This window comes from Pan paniscus, chromosome 23, assembly GCF_029289425.2.
Source record: "Pan paniscus chromosome 23, NHGRI_mPanPan1-v2.0_pri, whole genome shotgun sequence".
NCBI lineage: Eukaryota > Metazoa > Chordata > Mammalia > Primates > Hominidae > Pan > Pan paniscus.
The window spans coordinates 35,480,843-35,502,146 of record NC_085927.1 but is presented as its reverse complement, the minus strand read 5'-3'; the positions used below and the strand labels follow the sequence as shown (position 1 = coordinate 35,502,146).

The window sequence follows — 21,304 nt, the reverse complement described above, 5'->3', positions numbered from 1 at the left end:
TAAACAGGAGATGCCCACATCCTCCACGAATATGTCAGCTCCAAATTTAGGCTGACAGATAGGCTATGTCCATGGCCTACCATCAATGGTATGGCTGTGAGTGATGTGGTTTTCCAAACAATGCTTGTTCAGGATAAAAAAGAAACACAATTCTCTTTCTATTATATTTATACCAGGGTTTCCCTTCCAGAAAATTCTGTGTAGATTTGGAGTAAGGGGGTAAAAATGGAGTTCAGCTCCTGGCTGAAATAATTACAAACTGGGTTTTCATCAAACTCAATGCCGGCTGGGGCATTAGAATGTAGACTGAGCTGCCGGACAATTCTTCATTGTGTAGTATTGCCTGGCATTCCCAGCCCCTGCTCAGAAATGTCTGACTGCTTCCCAATCACCTTCGTAAGTAAAGGTTTACTAAAGTCTACTATACATACAGAAAAGTGCACAAATCATAAGCGTATACCTCCATGATTTTTCATAAAGAAAACACATCTCTGTAACCAGAGCCAGGAACAAGGGACGGAGCAACATTCTTCATCCCCGCCTCTCAGAAGCCTCCCCGTGTCCTCTGCAGTCATTACCCTCCCCTACTGAAGGTAACCTCTACTCTGATTTTGATAACCATACGTTATTTTTGCTTGTTTTTGATCTTCATAAACATGGAATCTCTCAGGTATACTCTTTTGTGACTGGCTTTCATTCAACATTACATTTGTGAAGTTCACCTACGTTGTAATGAGAAGCAGTTGTTTGTTCACTTTTTTTTGTAGTATTCAATCATATGAAAACACCACAATTTTATGATTCATTCTGCCCTAAAGGACTATGATTTCTTTCTTCTTCTCCTTTTTTTTTTGTTATTAGAGAAAAAGGCTGCTATGAACATTCTTTTGCAACTCTTTTGTGAAAACATCTATTCATAGCATCTCTGTTGGATATATACCTAAGAATGGAATGGAATTGCTGGACATTGGGTAGGTGTATGTGTTTGGCTTTAACAGAAAATGCCAACTGTTTTCCAAAGAGTTCCAGTCGGAACCACATCCTCCAGACAATTGAAAACCTTGACAACTTTCCAAACTCCTCCTAGAGGGTTGTATTGCCTTCAACTAGCATTCACTGGTTAAAGAGTGCCACAAGGTCCTGACTCTCTCCCTACTTTCTTCTCTCTTCCAAGCCTCCCTCTGTGCTGCCACTGCCCTCAGATAGGCCCCTGAATGTGACCACCAGTCAGACAGCTGTCAGCAGCTCCAGGTTTTCATCCTTACTGCACCAAGCCTCGAGGAAAATGAGGCATTTCTGGCCACTTTCCCAGTCTCTCCTGACTAAACTGAAGGTTTCCCTCTCACTGCTGTTTATCATGTGACTATCTGTCAACCAACCAGAGATGGGGGGTGCACCACACTCTGATTGGTCAAAACTTGCTTACATGCACATCCCAGAAGGGAAGTGGAGTCAATTCCACCTACAGTTCTGTAGGGAGTGAGGAAGGGAATCTAACAGAGGAAAGTCGTGGTGCTGTTACTGGAAGAGTTTCTGGGTGGGAAGAATATCACATAGCCACTACAAAGGTCATATGCTAAACTGCATGATGTAGGCAGAGTTCTGTAAAAGACTGGAAATATGAGGGATTTCAGAATCAAGATCTAAACAGAAGTTAGGAGGCAAATCTTAGAAGATGACATTTAGAAGAGATAAATATAAAGCTTTATACTTAGGTCTTAAAAATGACACAAGTACAAGATGAATTTTGCAAACGCTTCAATGAGTTAAATGAATACACGGGTTTTTTTGTTCAAAGAAAACTCAATGTAAATCAAAAGTGCATTGACATGGACACAGAAGCTAAATCCTTTTTAGGTCATATTAACAGAGGTCTGGGATCTAAATGAAGGAGATGATGACACCATACTTGGAGTACTTAAATTTTGTTATGGTTCTCCTCAAATTACAAAAAAAGAAATAAAAGAGACTATCTAGGTAGATGAAGGGAGTTTGTGACCAGCCTTGTGAGATGTAATTGAAGAAACTTGAAATGTTTTGCTTAGAATAGGTTGGAGACTGGAGAGGAGAAAGATATGATTTCTGGAGGGCTGACTCTTGTGTAAGTTCTGTGGGACTGGAAAATGTAAGCTTACGGGTCCAGCTGTTAATACAAGAATGAAAATCCAATCACTTGTCTAAATAAACATTTCTCAGCCCTGGGTCTTGGCTGACTGACTGCTTTTCAAGAATGCCATAGCTTGGTTCGATGTACCAGAAGGATACTTATGCCAATTAAGCTTTTTGCCAAAGTGTGTCCCATAGAACTGTAGTGAAAATATGTTTGAGATGCACTGAACATCAAGTCCTCCTTCTCAAATTTAGGATACATAATGAGCATGTTAAAGACACTGACACTTCGCTCCATCAAAGACTTTGAGTTGCTTTCATGAAGTCAGTGTTTAGCCAAAAGATCTTCCTTTTTCCTCCTGGTAACATCTGATAATATCCCTAGAATAGCTCTCTGGGATATGGTTTGAGAAACACTGGACAACTTGGTGTTAAGAGTTCTAGCTCAGGCCGGGCATGGTGGCTTATACCTGTAATCCCAGCACTTTGGGAGGCCAAGGCAGGCGGATCACAAAGTCAGGAGATCGAGACCATCCTGGCTAACATGGTGAAACCCCGTCTCTACTAAAAATACAAAAAATTAGCCGGGCATGGTGGTGGGCGCCTGTAGTCCCAGCTACTTGGGAGGCTGAGGCAGGAGAATGGCATGAACCTGGGAGGCAGAGCTTGCAGTGAGCCGAGATCGCACCACTGCACTCCAGCCTGGGCGACAGAGCAAGACTCTGTCTCAAAAAAAAAAAAAAAAAAAAGTTCTAGCTCAACCATAAGACCCATAACTTGGTGGGACGAGTAAGAGCTTTGTGTTGTTTTCTTCTCCTTCTCTCCTTATTTTACCAGTAGGAAAATTAAAGGCCCTAGAATGACTGCCCCATTCGGAACTTCTTTCCAATCAAGGGTCACAGTTAATTATTAAGTAACAGCATAATGGGTTTCTGCTCATATTGGATCATGTATTTGTTATAGCTGCATAACAAACCACCCCCCGCCCCACCCCCAAAAAATCAATGGCTTGGAACAACAGGGATTTACTCAGCTCACAAGTTCTTAGGTCTGCTTGATGGTTCTGTTTATCTGGGAATTGACTGGCTAAACTTGGGTTGCAGATTGGCTAGATTGGGCTGGTCTGGAATGGATTCAGCTAGGACAGCAGGTCTCTGACCCACATGTCTCTCATCCTCCAACAGAGTAGCTTGGGCTTGTTCACATGGCAGCTGGGCAGAGTTCCAAGAGAGTGAGAGAAAGGTTGTAAGGACTGGGACCTGCATGCCATCACTTCCATCACATTCTATTGGTCAAAGTCACAAGAGAAGCTTAGATTCATAGTGGGGAAATAGACTCCATTTCTTGATGGGAGGTGCTTCAAAGTCTCATTGCAAAAAGTGTGGATACAGGGAGGCCATGAATTGGGATCAATCCATGCAATCAATCTACAGCAAATGTCAGTGAAGAAATTCCATTATGTCCTTCCTTTGACTCCCATCCTGGCCTCAGAGTTGAAACCCCAGCTATTCTTTCATCTTTCTAGCATACACGCATTTATTATGTAGGACCCAAAACTGGGTGGTGGAGGGGAAGCCCAAAGGTGCCTACTATGTGCACCATGCGTTGTATTACACTTAGAAAAAAGGAAGTAATAGAAGAGTTCTTGCCCACAAACCAAGTGTGGATATCAGACCTGTAAAAACCAAGTGCTGAGAGTCATGAGTAAGCAATATGCAAATTTTGGTGGCAGCAGAAAGGAGCATAGGATTAACTCTATTCAAACATGTCAGAGAAGGGACACAGAGGAAGAGATCTGTGAGCTGGGATGACCGAGGATTTTCTGGGCAAGCCAGCTGAAGAAAGGCAATCCAGGTAGAGGGAACAGCATTTATAAAGGCATAGAGTGTGAAATAGGATATTGAGTATAGAAAACTGCAGATGTGGCCAGGCATGGTGGCTCATGCCTGTAATCCCAGCACTTTGGGAGGCTGAGGCGGGCAGATCACCTGAGATTGGGAGTTCAAGACCCACCTGACCAACATGGAGAAACCCTGTCTCTACTAAAAATACAACAATTAGCCAGGCGTGGTGATGCATGCCTGTAATCCCAGCTACTCGGGAGGCTGAGGCAGGACAATCGCTTGAACCATGGAGACGGAGGTTGAGGTGAGGTGAGCTGAGATCACTCCATTGCACTCCAGCCTGGGCAACAAGAGTGAAACTCCACCTAGAAAAAAAAAGAAAAAAGGAAAAAAGAAAATGGCAGATGTGGCGTAAGTGGGAGCCAGGGAGGGATGCTGGGAGATGGACCTCAGGGGTAAGGATATAGAAGACCCTGGGGAGAGGCTGGGGAGTGGGTATTAAGTAAGTGTGGTGGGGGAACGAGGGGTAACATGGCTCGATTTGCATTCTAGAAGGAGGACTTTGCCTGGGGAGTGGTGGAGAAACCACAGTAGAAGCTGGATGAGGAGTAGGGAGAAGGGATGACTTCTGTTTGGGATATGCTGCGTTTGAGGTGTCGATGGGGCACTGAGATGATGGCAGTGGAGGTGGATCACTCCTCAGATCAAAATGCAGAAGGCAGCTCGGAACACTGAAGCTGGAAGCTTCTCAGAGCTCAGGGGGCCTGTGGGCTCTTGGAACACCAACTCAGTCCTCTCCAGGATTTTCTCACTCTTTTCTGTATCTCTCAATTGGCATTTCTCTCTCATCCCACACAGACACCCTGTAAGTCAGAGCCCAGTTCTTCCCCTACACTGGGAGGGGGGTAAATTTAAAAATTCCAAAGGAGGAAGAAAGGATCTGCTTTCTGACGGACAGTCTCAAAGAAGTGTCAAAGCCTCGGACCCCAGCCAAGTGTCCTTTCCCTCCCCACTCCCCCGACAAACATCATCTCCCATGGCTTTGGACGCCCGGCGTCTCCGTATCTCTCCACAGATCTGTGTTTTTCTCTCGGGGCCATCTGTCGCTGACTCTGCTATAAATCTTGTTGTGTTTCCTTGCCATATGGCATAATTAATTACTTCAAGGCACAAAATACCCCACAGCTCTGCAGGCCAGGAGCCAGCTGGCTCACTGAGGAGTAATTTGCCACAATGAGGCAAATAGCCGGGCTACTGTGCCCTGTCAGCCGGGTCCCACAGCAGGAACCAAGTTGGCTGGAACCCCCATTCCCTGCGGCAGCATCTGCCACTAGCTCGGCAGAGGCTGGGTCTTCAAGGTTACATGAGTGGCATTTATAGACATTAAGGCCACACACCGTCTATTGCTATAGAAGAGAGCGTGCATCTATTAACTCAACGGGGACCCCCCCCAACCTCATTTATCTTTGTCACTTAACTGCTAAGTCCAGAACAGTCTGTCTGTTCCACTTGGGCAATGGTTTATTGGACTCCCAAATCTTTGGAAAACTACTGAGGGAGAATAAAATTAAAGAACACAGCCATTGAAAGCTGAGTCCTTGAGTGGGCCCCTCCGCCTCTGAGCAGTTGGCCTCTGCATCTGCAAACAGGAAGGACTGGATGAGCACTCAGTTCCCTTCCAGCTACAGTGTGCCAGGACTCCTTCAATCAACCAACAGATATTCAATTGACAACCATCCCTGTACTGAGTGCTGGGGAAACAGTTCTGGTGAGGCAGATGTAGCCCCCTGCTCTTATGTAGCTTGCTGCTAGAAATGAGGACCACACACGTGCATGGGCACACACACAACATACACATAAATGTACCAAATTATCACAGCTGGTGGCCAACAGGATGAGGAACTGAATAAAGCAGGGGCTGAATTAAAGAACATCAGGAGGCCAGGCATGGTGGTTCACGCCTGTAATTCCAGCGCTTTGGGAGACCAAGGCAGGAGACTCCTGACTCACTTGAACACAGGAGTTTGAGACTAGCCTGGGCAACACAATGAGACTCTATCTCTAAAGAAATAAAATTAAATTTAAAAAGTTAGCCAAGCATGGTGGTGTGCACCTGCACTCCCAGCTACTCAGGCCTGAGGAAGGAGGATCGCTTGAGCCCAGTAGGTTGAGGCTGCAGTGAGCTGAGATTGCACCACTGCACTATAACCTGGGTGACAGAGCAAGACCCTGTCTCAAAAAAACTTTTTAAAAGAACACCACCTTCAGAGAGAGGACTCACAGAAGGTCTCTTTGAGGGAGTGATATTTTGTTAAACAGATTTATTGAGTTATAATTCACATGCTGTAATAGTTACCCTTTTAAAGTGCAAAATTCAGTGGTTTTTAATATTTTTGCAAGGTTGTGCAATCATCACTACAATCTAATTTTAGAACATTTCATCACCCCCCAAAAAAGGCTTGCACCTATTAGCAGTCACTGCCCATTCTCTCCTTCCCCCAAAGGCCCTGACAACCACTAATCTACTCTCTGTCTCTATGGATTTTCCTATTCTGGACATTTATTATGAATGGAATCATACCATATGTGGCCTTCTGAGCCTGACTTCTTTCACTTAACATAATACTTTCAAGGTTTATTCATATTGTAGCATGTATCAGAACATCAGTCCTGCCAGGTACGATGGCTCACACTTACAATCCTAGGACTTTGGGAGACAGAGTTGGGAGTTTGAGCCCAAGAGTTAAAGACTAGCCTGGACAGCAGAGCAAGACCCCCTCTCTGAAAAAAAAAAAAAGTAGCAGGGTGTGGTGGCACACACCTGTGGTCCCAGCTACTCGGGAGGCTGAGCTAGGATTGCTTGAGCCTGGGAGGTTAAGGCTACATTGAGCCATGGTCATGCCACTGCACTCCAGCCTGGGCAACAGAGCAAGACTCTGTCTCAGAAAGAGAGAAAGAGAGAAAGAGACAAAGAAAGAAGAAAAGAAAAGGAAAGAAAGAAAGAAAGAAAAGAAAGAAAGAAAAAGAAAAGAAAGAGAAAGAAAGACAAAGAAAGAAAAGAAAGAAAGAAAGAAAGAAAGAAAGAAAGAAAGAAAGAAAGAAAGAAAGAAAAAGAAAGAAAGAAAGAAAAGGATGTCAATCCTTTTTGATGGCCAAATAATACTGTGTTGCAAGGATATAGCACGTATATAGCATGTTTTGTGGAATCATCAATCAGTTGATGGACTCTAGGTTGTTTCCACTTTGGGATTATTATGAATAATGCTGCTATGAACACTTCTGTACAGGCTTTTGTGTGGACATGTTTGTATTTCTTGAGGGGGTGACATTTAACCTGAGATCTCAAGGGTAAGAAAGAATCAGTCATGTAAAAAGCTAGGCAAAATTCTTCTTGGCTGAGGGAACAGTACAGACAAAGGTCTAGAGATGGGCTGCTATACATGTCTAGGGCCCTTTAGGTGGCTCGCAGGCTTTAGAGGAATTACAAGAGCATCTTTTTCAAGCTGCACAAATCCAATTTTCTGCCGAGCTGTGTCTAGTCTCTTCCTGAGTGTGCAATCTGAGTCAATTTAGTCTAAGGGTTTATTGTCAGCTCAGAGGAAAATTTCTTGGATTGAGCAACTTGGGGTGACTTCTGCAGGCCCCCACAATTTGCAGGAAGCCTGAGGAATCGTGGGTGGGAAAGTCGAATGGAGTGGTTCCAGGAGGCAGCATGCTTTGGAGGTAGAGGCATTCGAATGACTGACATGCATGCATTTCACTACCCCCAACTCCCATAAAACTCAGCCTGGTTGCCTGGCAGCAAATATCTTCTCTTGGCTTCTGTATTACCTTGGCTATCAGTGAGACTTTTTCCCTCAAAATGTCCTTGCATTTGTTTTTTAACTTGGCTTCCCTGGGATCAACCTGGCACTAGGAGCAAAGGGCTGGGCTGATGCTTGCTTAGACGTCTGTGTGAGGGTCCTGGGAGGGTGGTTCACTGAGTGCTGCTACAGTGAGGGTATTGCAAGAGTATGTTGAGACAGCAATAAGAGGATAGATGCACCCACCTGGCAGTGGACGAAGATGAGGCTGAGAGAAGTTAGGATCCCAGAACCTAGATAAGGATCATACAGTCAAGAAGGAAAAATTTACCTCATAAAAGTGAATTTGGGGGCTCTTTGAAGCAATCCTTGATCCAGTCAGTACACTCCTTTCCATAGTTGATACTTTGGCTAACTCCTTCTGTCCACCCCCACCCCCAGCCAAGGGAGGCTGGGCTACAACCAAAACTCTGAATTAGGGCCCCACAGACCTGAGTTCAAATCCTAACTCCTCAATTCCACTATGTTACTTTGCAAGAAGTGCTAACTGTTCTAAGTCTCAATTTGCTCATCATAAAATCCCATTATACAGCCTGTATTATGTAGGAATTGCATTCAGCAACAGCAGTTCCAAATAATAATGGTATAAACAAGATATACCATGGTTATTTCCCTCATACAAAAGAAGTGTAGAAGGATGACATCCAGGGCAGTATAGTGTTTCCACACAAGACGAAGGCTCCTTGTGTCTTTCTGCTCTACCATTCTTAGCATCTCACCTTATGGTGCCTGATGGCTGCTGCAGCACCAGCCATCACATCTGCATTATAGACAGGAAAAAGGAAGGAATGGCAAAATTATTCTCACCTCTGAGTTGAGTTTTCCTCTTTTAAGGAACTTATAAGCAATGTCTATCTAACAACTTATTTACTCCTATCCAACCCTCTTGCAAGGAAGCTAGGAAACATGCTTATATAGCCAGGGATATTGCTGAACTCAGCAGTAGAGCATGGCTGTTTTATTCAGGGAGAAGTGGAGGGTAGCAGGCAACTAAACATCTTCACAGCAAGATCTTAATTTAGTCACCTCCTCACAGAAAGCTGCCCTGCCCACTCTATCCAAAATAGCACCCCTCACTCTAAAACACCACTCTGATATGTGTTGCATAGAATGTATCACTCTCTGAAATTATTTATCTATTAGTTTCCTTATTTAGGGATTGACTTCTCCCCTAGGATGTAAGCTCCATGAGAGAACAGCATCCATATCTGTCTTTATTCATCACTGGCTCAAGCTGGACAGCTGTGCAAATCTGTGGGTGACTGTTGAATAGTCCCTATCCCAAAGGGTGACTATGAGTCTTTAATGAGATGCTGAGGACGAAGCGCTGAGCCCAGAGTCTGGCAAGAGAGGTTGGAACTGGCTAGTTGTTTCCTATGCCATTTCCCTCTTCTTCCTATCCACCTAGCCACAAGGCTGAGTTCCACCAGCCGAACGGAGGCAGGAGTGACATGGGTCACTTCCATGCCTCACCCCTGAGCCTCCTGGGACATCTTCCATGAGCTTTCTTTCCTCATTGCCTAAGGATTCACTAGAGGAACCTTGTAATATGATAAAAGCTAGAGTATAGAAGAAATGTGGGCTCCTCAATGACTACATGGAGCAGAAGTCTTCATCCACACCAGACTGGGATGGAAACAAGAAGAAAATTTTTATCATTTGAGCCACGAGTTTTGGGGATGTTTGTTACAGAAGCATTTCATTAGCCTTTGCTGGGTTGCAAACCACCCCACGATGTGCCTTAAGACAACATCGCCTTGTGGCTCCTGATGCTTTGGGTTGCTTTTTCAGTTCCTCCCCCAGTTTTGCCTGAGTTCATTCACAAGGCTGCATTTGGTTAAAGGATTGGTTGAGCTGAAGAGGCCAACTGCCAGTGTCTGACATTTGGTGCTGGCTGTCTACTGGGCCATCTCCAGTTTTCTTCATGTGGCCTCTCATCCACACAGGTGAAACTGGGCTTCTACACAGCCTGGTGGAACCAAAGTTGCAAAACAGCAAAAGAAACTGCAGCAGCCTTTAAGACCAAGCCTTGGAAAATACCCAGCATCACTCATGCCACATTCTGTTGGCCAAAGCAAGTCATAAATTCAAGAGGGGAAAAGCAACAAAGTACATTGCAAAAGAGTGTGGACTCAGAGAGACAGACTCTTTGTGGGGTTATTATTATGTTAGTCTACCACAAAGAGTTAATGTAACAGAGTGTGTATGACTGGCATTTCAATTTCTGCACCTCCTCCTCTGCTCTCATTCCAGGCCCCTGTGACTCTTACTTCTGCAGAGCCCTCATATGCACACATTTGGTGGCAACAGTGAAGTCAGTGGGAATTGAATCTCAGCAGGACACAGCTACATTAACAGAGCTCATGAGCAAAGGGAACTGCCCTCCTAGGCTTGGCTTGGTGCCCAGAGCTCCAAGGAAAGGTCACCCACTCCTGCTGGCAGGAGGTCTGAGTCAAATAGCTGTTAAACCAAACAAACTAACACCCACCTCCACTGCTGCCCACGCAGATATGACCGATTCTTTCCTTGAGAGAGAAAAGAAAAGATCTCTCTTTGTTATTTGACACTCTGACCTCTGCAGCATGGAAACTAAAAATAATACCCACAGGAGAGTGCTGAATGTTTATCCTATTGTTCTTTGCACTCACAGCTACCTGGGCTATGCACACCAAGATGAGAGAGGGAGGAGAATTAGAGACACGAGCATAAGGCCAAGGCTGGAGATCTAGGTTTTCAGAAATCAAAGCTTACATTTTTTTTTCTACAAATCCATCCACCCAGCCCATCCCACCCACCTTTCCACATCTCCACCTATTCACCCATCCATCCATTCATCCATACCTTCATTCATGCATTCATCTATCATCCACCCATCCTTGTATCCACTCATGCATCTATCTGCCCATCCACCCACCCTTCCACCCACCTTTCCATCCATCCTTCCATCCATCCATCCACCCGCCCATCCATTCATCCACCCACCCTTCCACTCACCTTTCCATCCATCCATCTACCAGCCCATCCACCCACACACCCATCCTTCTATCCACCTTTCCATCCATCCATCCACCAGCCCATCCACCCACACACCCATCCTTCTATCCACCTTTCCATCCATCCATCCATCCATCCATCCGTCCATCCATCCACCCATCCATCCACACTTCCATCCACCCACACATCTACCCATCCATCCACTCATCCATGCATCCATTCATGCATCCATCTATCATCCACCCATCCTTGTATCCACTTACGCATCCATCTACCCATCCACCCACCCTTCCACCCGCCTTTCCATCCATCCGTCCACCTACCCATCCACCCATCCATCCACCCACTCTCCCACCAATTCAACCACCCATCTACCCATCCATCCATTTTTATCTGTCCACCAACCCATCCACCCTTTCACGCACCTTTCCATCCATCCATCCACCCATCCATCTACCCACCCATTCACCCACCCATCCATCCATCCACCCACTCACCCACTCTACCCACCCTTCCACCCATTCATCCATCCATCCATTCATCTATCCACCCATCCACCTACCCTTACATCCACCTTTCCACTCATCCATCCACCCACCCATCCACTCACCTACCCATTCATCCACCCACACATCCACCCACGCATCCACCCATCCATTCATCTATGCATCTCTTCATCCACCCATCCACCTACCCTTACATCCACCTTTCCACTCATCCATCCACCCACCCATCCACTCACCTACCCATTCATCCACCCACGCATCCACCCATCCATTCATCTATGCATCTCTTCATCCACCCATCCACACTCCCATTCAGTCACCCACCCATATGCCCATTCATCCATCCATTCACTATTTATTGAGTGCCTTCTATGTGCCTGGCACCGTGCCAGGAATTCACTGGTGAACATGATCCATTAGAAATCTGCCCTTGTCGGCTGGGTGCAGTGGCTTACTCCTGTAATCCCAGCACCTTGGGAGGCCAAGATGGGCCGATCACAAGGTCAGGAGATCGAGACCATCCTGGCCAACACGGTGAAACCCCGTCTCTATTAAAAAAAAATACAAAAAATTAGCCGGGCATGGTGGCGGGCACCTGTAGTCCCAGTTACTCGGGAGGCTGTGGCAGGAGAATGGCGTGAACCCGGGAGGCAAAGCTTGCAGTGAGCCGAGATCGTGCCACTGCACTCCAGCCTGGGCCACAGAGTGAGAGACTGTCTTGAAAAAAAAAAAAAGAAGAAGAAATCTGCCCTTGTCGAGTTTACACTCTGGAGGGGTGTTCAGACAATAAGTAAACAAAGCAATAAATATTACAATTGCTTTTTGGGTAGGTATATTAAGCCATTGCCCAGGGGGTGCAATTTGAGCACCTTTTCTGGATAGGGCAGTTACAGGCACATGTTATCTTCTAATTTAATTCTCATTACTACCTAATGAGGTTGTTACTATTAATATTCATGTTTCACAAAGAGGCAAGCAGACTGAGAGTAGTGAGGTAACGTGCCTAAGGTCACACAGCTGGCAAGCATCAGAGCTGCGATTGAAACCCAAATGTAGCCACTGATCATGGTGGAGCATCAGGAGGAGAAATTACTGTATTCAGGGCCTTCTGCCTCTTTTGTTCTGGGCCTTGTAGCAATGTTGGGGCCATTGACACACAGGGGTCTCACCCACACAATCACACTCCTTGCACCTGCTCTTGGTCTGATGACTCAGATATTCAGGAAGTGGGATAAACTTTAACCCAGCTCATCCTTGCTGGGCCCCAAGACAGCCATGCCTTCTGCTGGGCTCACATCTCTGCCACTTGCTCAGGCCTTCCATCAGCAGGGCAGCCACAGAGTTTCAGAAAAGATCTTCTGGATGTAAACAGAAAAAGCACCTGCGGGTAAAGGGACGGGCGGCCACCTCTGGGCTCATAAGAGCACCAAAGAGTCTGGACTCAGGTGTCCACACTGCCATAGATTTGCTGTGTGACCCTGGGCAAGTCACCACCTCCCTTTTGATCTTTGTTCCCTTTCTGTGCTGCCTGCGGGTAGGGCTTGTGCCTGCTACAGTCACTCATCCAGATGTTTCTGAGAACCTACTATGTGCCAGGTTTTGTGACAGCCCCCAAGGAGCAACTAAGCACAGAATTATAGTTCCAAGAGACAAGCCACAAGGTGCTATGAGAATGTAAAATGGGTTGGCCTGATCTGGATTAAAGGCTACAAAGGACTTGCTGGGGGAGTGACATTTCCCCTGAGACTTAAAGGAGGATTAGAAGATAACTAGGTGCAAATATGGAAAAGGGATTCTTGGCCAGAGGAACCGCATCTGCAAAGGCCCCAATATGGGAAAGAGTTTGCTGAGTCAAGGACCCGGGAAGTCACCCACATCGCTGGCACCCAGAGTGAGAGGCATACAGTGCAGGACAAGCACAGGGAGGTCAGGGGCTGGGTTTTGCAGGGTCTTGGAGACAGCAGTGGGATTTGGGACCCCGAGCAGAGGGAGGTGGGGAGCGAGTAAGCTCCAGGGAGCCCAGATATGCATGAACTAGGCTGCGTAGACCCACTTTTTGGGCTGGGGGCTGCACAGAGGGCAGTCAGGTGGGACACTGGAGCTTCAGAAACAGACTTAACCTACTTCATAATATTGCCAGGACTAGATTGTGTAAGACAGCATGGGTTAGTGGATAGGAGGATGTGGGTCAATAGCTTTAGGTAGACCCTGGAAATTTACCCTATGGGAGGGCAGGGCTCAGAGCTTTGTGTGAGCAGCTATGTAATTTGTTTATCCCTTTGGTTTGAGCATCCTCTTGGCCAAGGGTCCTAATCTTCAGTTAGAGCTCTGTCAATTGCAAGTAGCAGAGAACCTGGCCTGAGAAAAGGGAATTTACTGGCTCCTGTGTTTGAACAGCCCAAGGGCAGACCTTCAGGTATGGCTTGATCCAGGGTCTTCACTGATATCACCAAGATCCTGTTTCTCCACTTCTCAACATGACTTCCTTGGATTTGACAACATGTGCAGATCCCTCAACAAAAATGGCATTGACAGCTCTGCATTCCATCTTCATCCCTCCAAGAGCCTCAGAAAAGAATCCGCAGGCTCTTCTTAGGACTTTAGGCCATGCACAGACTCTGATTGACCCATACTTAGACTAGTTAGTGGCCAGAGAGACAGAATGTGCTGGCTGGCTTAGTTTAGGTCCTATGTTCCATTACTCATATCCAGGGTGGAGATGGCTTCCTTGAAAGCATAGGAATGAATGTGAGTGAGGGGGGTTCCCACTCTAGCAATACTGGGGCATTGTTGCCACATAAAAGGGAGAGGTAATAAGCTGGATGAGAAGAGCCACATATGTCTATCATAGGGAGGGGCCCATGATCCCCCGGGGGTGAGAGCATTCTGGGGCCTACCTGGGGAGTGGAAAAGGTTGTCTCAGCATTGCTAGGCTTTGAGATAAGGGTCAGGGGTAGGAGTCAGTCAGGAAGACAAAGTGAAGAGTCAAGGAGAGGTGTGGTCACTAGAAAGCAGAGACCTGGAGGAAATGGTGGAGGTCAGGGAAGACTCACAGCATGTATGGAGTTCTGAGTGTACAGATGTGATATGAAGAGCTTTGCATGTCACAGGGAGGTGTGCCCACACTGATCCAGGATGGGATGGGGATGCTCACCTTCAGTCCCACTTTCCCACTCTAAGTATCTGGGGAGTTTCTCTCCATGACCTGCCAGTGTATAGAGGTCTCCTATGGTTTCAAACATTGGAGAGTAGAAGTCTGAGAAGATGAGTAGAAGGGCCTGGGTCTCCCTCTGTGTAGGCTGTGGGCTGCCATTGGCCTTTGTTGCAGATGGATCAAAGTTCCATGAGTACAGAGAGAAAGAGAAACAGGATCCCGTTGACATTTGAACCCCTGGATCAAGCCATGCCTGAAGGTTGTCCACCTACTGGGCAGGCAATATAAAATTATCTCTGGGTACCCAGGTGCTTCCTTCCTGGCTGTCCAGCCCTCCACTTATGAACCTGGCACTTCCTGGGCAGCAGCCACACTCTTGGACCTCTTTTCAGTCTGAGAACCCACTTTCCCCATCCCTTCCTTCCCAGACCCTTGTACTCTTAAGGCAACCCTATGTCCTGGTTTCCCTGGACTGTTTTCATGTCTATTGTCCTTGTGTAATTCTTCATAGTGCCTCTTTCATTCTCAAAGTATCTTGCTTTGGATAATAAATAACAGTCACTTCACACATCCCTCCATTCTGACGTTCCTGCTCACTTCCTTTCTCACTGCAGACCTTACGGGCCTGAGAGCTGTTAAAACTAGAACCAAAATTATTAGCAACAACAACAAAATCCATTCTCTCTCTACCAATGCAGGAGAGACTTAGCCTTTGACAATACCTCTCTGAGGTTTGTTTACATCCAGTCCTGGCAAAAGGCCCTTTCTGCAAGGATATGTGACAGGTGAAATGATTCCTTCTGAACGAGAAAAAGAAAAAAAAGAATTCTCACAACAAAACAGCTTCAGTCCTGAGGGTTTCCCTGCATCCACCCCCTCCATGTTCCTGTTCCCATTCATTCTTACAATAAACCCCTTGTTTTAAGGTAGCTTGTTTGAGTCTCTTTTTCCTGCAACAAAAAGAGGTGTACCTAAAATAGGCCAGGGCCTGGGCCAATGGCCAAATTTAGATGAAAAACTGGGTCAGGCAGGAGAGGGAGCAGCAGGCTGGGAACTTTTGAGTATTGGGGCTAGACAGCTCCTGCTGATGGGGCACTTCCTCTGTGCCAGCCCATTAATTTATTAACTAGTAAAATTAATCTTATTTAATTTTCTTACTGTCCTTTGAGGTAGGGACTGTTATCTACAGTTGATAGAGAAGAATACTAAGGCTCAGAGAGTCAGGATTTGGGTATCCTATCCCAGTCCTCTCCATCCAAGATCTGCAGGTTGGGGCACCAGGGCAGACTTCCAGAATACAAAAGGGTAGTGGGAATCTTGGCCATCTGGCATGGAGACGCTCAGCCTAGCATGGCCCAAGCTGGAACTCTTCTGCACAAACAGGTCTGTAGCTTTCTTCATCATTTTTAAGTGAATTTGAGGAGTGTGGAACAGCCAGAGATCACTGTTTCAGCTCAAATGAATTTAAGCAAGATACGGAAAATGTAGTTAGATCCAGGTTCTCACGTGCTATTGACCCATGTGGCTGGCACTCAGTTCTCTCTCCATCTCTCTTTCATGTGTTACTCCCTCTACTAGGTATAAAGAATGGTCGCAGGCAGTCCCAAGCTTCATCCTTACAGCTTGTAATCCATAAGGTCGGTCGGTCGGTCGGTCGGTCGGTCGGTCGGTCGGTCTGTCTGTCTGTCTGTCTGTCTGTCTATCTATCTATCTATCTATCTATCTATCTATCTATCTATCTATCTATGGCTCTTCCTCTCTCTCAGCTTCCATATAGAAATCCAACTAAGGATTTGGATTGGCTCTGCTTGGGTCACATGTTCACCTCAGGACCAATCACTGAGCCCAAGAGGACACTGACATGGGTGCTAGGATTGGCTCAGCCTGGTCATAGGCCCTCCGCTGTGGTGAGGAGGGCAGACAACAGTGATTAACAGCCTCTGGGGAGTGAGGGAGGCATGGTTTCATCAAGGAAGGGACACTAGTGGTCAAAATCAATACATCCACCATGCTTCAAAAGATATGTAGCAGGGATACCTACTTTAAAAGTTTTTAATGTGTATTTCATTTTGCTTTCCTGAGTACAGATTTTTATCTCCACCACCCTAGGCATCCATTAGTCTGGGTGAGATTAGAATTTATTACAGAAAATGCAAAGAGAAAGACAACTGATGTTAAGCTTTAGACATCAAAATTAGATTATGTACCAGACGATAGCCTTAAGGAAGAATTCTACAGGTTCCTTATCTTTGAGCTTATGAATAATTGTGCCAAACATCTTAGAACATAGAGTTTGTCTGTGGATTGCAGGGTCTGTCCCATCTGCCTAAAACCATTGGGTACCCTTGATAAAGAGAGGACATGATGGAGGTCAGGAGATCGAGACCATCCTGGCTAACGGTGAAACCCCGTCTCTACTAAAAATACAAAAAATTAGCCAGGCGTGGTGGCAGGCGCCTGTCGTCCCAGCTACTCAGGAGGCTGAGGCAGGAGAATGGCGTGAACCCAGGAGGCGGAGCTTGCAGGGAGCCGAGATGGCGCCACTGCACTCCAGCCTGGGCTGCAGAGCGAGACTCGGCCTCACAAAAAAAAAAAAAGAGAGAGAACGTGATGTAGTGGAAGTAGAAGAAATGTCTGCCTGTTTTCTGACTTCTCCAATGATATTTCTCTATAACATGCATCAATGATTATTATTTCTGTTTGAACGTGTTTTTAAATGTGTTTAAAACAAATAGGGGAAGATATTAGAACACATAACTTGGACAGTGATGGTTAATTTTATGTGTCAGCATTGTGGGGAGAAGTGGGAGCAAAATGGGAAAATCCTCTTCCCAAGATATTTCTCTATAACATGCATCAATGATTATTATTTTTGAGCACCCACTGTCCCACTCAGGCATTGTGCTATGAGAGAGATCATTTGTTGTTTCACTATCCCTATGAAATAAGCATTTCTATCATTCAAACTGTTGGTTGTGAGCAAGTTCTGTCAAACAAAATGTGTTTAAAACAAATAGGGGAAGGTAGCCAGGTGTGATGGCTCACGCCTGTAATCCCAGCACTTTGGGAGGCCGAGGTGGGTGGATCATGAAGTCAAGAGATCAAGACCATCCTGGTCAACATGGTGAAATCCCGTCTCTACTAAAAAAGTACAAAAATTAGCTGGGTGTGGTAGCACGCACCTGTAGTCCCACCTGCTTGGGAGGCTGAGGCAGGAGAATCACTTGAACCCAGGAGGCAGAGGTTACAGTGAGCAGAGATCGCGCCACTGCACTCCAGCCTGGCGACAGAGCAAGACTCCATCTAAAAGAAAAAGGGGACGGTATTAGATCATATAACTTGGGACACTGTGATGGTTAACTTTATGTGTCAACTTGACTGAGCCACAGGGTGCCCAGATATTTGGTCAAACATTATTCTGGGTGTGTCTGTGAGGGTGTTTTTGGATAAGATTAACACATGAATTGGTAGACTGAGTAAATTTTCTTCCCTGCTATGGGTGGCTCTCACCCAATCCGTTAAAGGCCTGAATAGAACAAAAGGCTCATACTCCTACAAGTTAAGAGGGAAATTTTCCTGACTACTGGCATTGAGCTGGGACACTGATCTTCTCCTGTTTTCCAAATCAAACAAAAACATGAGCTCTTCTTGAGTATCCAGACTGCTGGTTCTTGAATTGCTGCAATCTCATACAACTTTAAGCTGGGTGTGGTGGTGCACACATGCAGTCCCAAGCTACTTGGGAGGCTGAGGCAGGAGGATCACCTGAGCCCAGGAATTTGAGGCAGTAGTGAGCAATGATCACACCACTGCACTCCAGTCTAGGTGCCAAAGTGAGATTTTAACTCTTTGAAAAAAACAACTTAAATGAATGGGAAACTGCTTCTTATAGATGAACAAAGAAAGTGTATTTTGAGGTGGAACCTACTGCTGGTGAAGATGCTGTGAACATCGTTGATATGACAACAAACATTTAGAATATATATATATACATACATATATATATACACATACACACACACACATATATATATATATATATATTTTTTTTTTTTTTTTTGAAGTGGAGTCTCAATCTGTGGCCCAGACTGGAGTGCAGTGGCACAATCTTGGCTCACTACAACCTCTGCCTCCTGGGTTCAAGTGATTCTCTTGCCTCAGCCTCCCAAGTAGCTGGGACTACGATGCCCACCATCACACCCAGCTAATTTTTGTATTTTTAGTAGAGATAGGGTTTCACCATATTAGTTAGACTGGTCTCAAACTCCTGACCTCAGGTGATCCACCCACCTCGGCCTCCCAAAGTGCTGGGATTACAGGCATGAGCCACTGTGCCTGGCCACATTTAGAATATTTCATACACTTAATAGCTAAAGCAGCAGCAGGGTTGGAGAGGATTAACTCCAATTTTGAAAGAAGTTCTACTGTGCATAAAGTGCTATCAAACAGTATCATATGCTTCCGTGAAATCTTTAATGAAAGAGTCCATCAATGTGGCCAACTTTATTGTTGTCATATTTTAAGAAACTGCGACAGCCACCCCAACCTTCAGCAACCACCACCCTAATGAGTCAGCAGCCATAAACATCGAGGCATGACCCTCCACAAGCAAAAAGATTACAATTTGCAGAAGGCTCAGATGATTGCTAGCAATAAAGTATTTTTAATTAAGGTATGTACAGTGGTTTTTAGACGTAATGGTATTGCACACTTAATACACTACAGTATAGTGTAACTTTTATGTGCACTGGGAAATCAAAAATTCCTATGACCCACTTTATTGCAATATTTGTTTTATTGAGGTGGCCTGCAACCAAACCTACAATATCTCTGAGTTATGCCTGTGTATATTATTTGGAGAACATTGACTAGTACAGATACTCAGCCGGAATTCTGGATACGCTTCAGGTATGGCTGGATCCAGGATCTTTAACAATGTCATTAGGCTCCACCATCTCTTGCCAGATCTTAGACAAGAGTTATTCATATGGTACATGTGATGGGTGACACTGGCAACCCTGGCTCATGTCCTAAACGTAGCCACCTTAAGAAAGAAAGAATATCTCCCTATATTCACCTGATTGGCCTCCCTTGGGTCATGTGTCTATTCCTGAACCCATCACTGTGATCCAGGGATGTGATCCAATGGAAGGGCACCAGGATTGATAAAACCTGAGGAGTCCAGGAGTCCTGCAAAGCAAGCCTGAGAGGACCACAAGGATGGATCAAGTAGGCACTGTGACTATGCCCGTTTTACAGTTGAGGAAACTGGCCCAGAGTGTTTAAGTGATTGGCCACGTACAAGCCTCAGAGCTGGTAAACATCAATGCCAGGATTTAAGCCCAGGCCTCTCCACAGGGCCTTAATTCCTTCTCCATACTACCTCTCACCCTTTAGTCCTGGCCAAAAGCCAAAATCTTCCAACACCCCAATCCCTGGTCCTCACATGCAGGTGCCCACCCTGCACCTGGCACATAGTAGGGGTGCAGTAAGCTTAAGTACTGCCCCTGCAGCTGGACACAGCCCTCAGTGCCTTGCTACAGGCAGCTCTGTCTAATCTGCCCCATCAGATCTTTATTTGGATCTTTCTCCCTGCCTCAGCTCTGAGAAGGAACCCGAGTGACCAGCTGAGCCTGCCAGGCAGTTGGCATCAGTCCCCACCCAGCTGTCCCCATCCTCTGATACATTTTTATTCCTTTTGAGAACTACCCAATTTAGACAGCTCAAAAACAGATGTTTCTTAACAACTATAGTTTCCATGGGTATTTTTGGTTCTCTAATCTTGGTAAATTGTTGGGATTTTGCTGGTTCTCTGGGGAGAAGACAAAGCTGCTTCCATCCAAGCCTCGCTTGTTATGATGCCTTGCTATGGCAGCAGTGAGTTGGCAGAATATTTAGACACAGCATTCGTATCTATTGCTGCAAGCAAATTTACCCCAGAACTTGGCAACTTAAAACAATAAACAGTTGTTGTCTCACAGTTCCTGCGGGTCAGAAATTCAGGAGCAACTTTAGTCTGAGCAGTTCTGACTCTGGGTCTCTCATCAGGTTGCAGTCAGGATGTCAGCTGCAGCTGCAGTCTCATCTGAAGACTGAACTGGGGCTGGACGAGCTGCTTCCAAGACAGGCCACTCACACAGCTGCTGGCTGGAGATCACAGGTCCTCACCACATGGGTCTCTCCACTGGGCTGCTTGAGTATCCCCACGACATGGCAGCTGGCTTCCCTAGAGTGGGTGATCCTCAAGAGAGCAAGGAGGGAGCCACAATGTCTTTTATGACCTTGCCTTGGAAGTTGCACACCACCACTTCCACTTTGTTCTATTCATTAAAAGGGAGTCAGTAAGGCTAGCCCACACTCAAGAGATGTAGAATTAGGCTCCATCTTTTGAAGGAATTATCAAAGACTGTGTGAACATATTTTAAACCAGCACAGACAATATGATATAATGCAAAACTTGCCTCCAATTCTTTACCCTTCTTTGTATTCTCACCCTTGCCAAGCGACTTTGCAGTTCCTCCCATTAAAAGAACAGAGTACCATTTCCCACCTATTGACACTGGGTTTGGCCCTGTGACTTGCTAGGGTCAATAGAATGAGGCAGGAGTGACTCTGTGTGGTCCTAAGTCTAGGCCTCAAGAGACTTCGTGTGTTTCTGCTCACCCCCTTGCACTCCTGCCATGAGCAGGAGGGGAATATGCCAAGGCTAGTCCACTGATCCCAGGACAGGATGAGAGACACATGGATAAGCACACAGCTGCCCAGCTGAGCCCAGCCTGGCTCAGCCAACCCGCATTAGACATGCGAGCTAAATCAACACTTACTGTCCTACAG

General features: G+C 45.9%; 1 protein-coding gene across 2 annotated transcripts in view; it reads right to left on the bottom strand.

Annotated features, from left to right (window-relative positions):
• Window positions 1–21,304, bottom strand: part of GRK3 (G protein-coupled receptor kinase 3) — a 273,006-nt gene that overhangs the window by 231,475 nt on the left and 20,227 nt on the right. Inside the window, exon 2 of one of the 2 annotated variants that reach the window (XM_063603124.1) lies at window positions 17,653–17,773. The exons of the other annotated variant lie outside the window; for it this stretch is intronic. The gene's annotated coding sequence lies outside the window, so the exon portion shown is untranslated. The remainder of the gene's footprint in view (window positions 1–17,652; window positions 17,774–21,304) is intronic. 2 annotated transcript variants of the gene reach the window in all.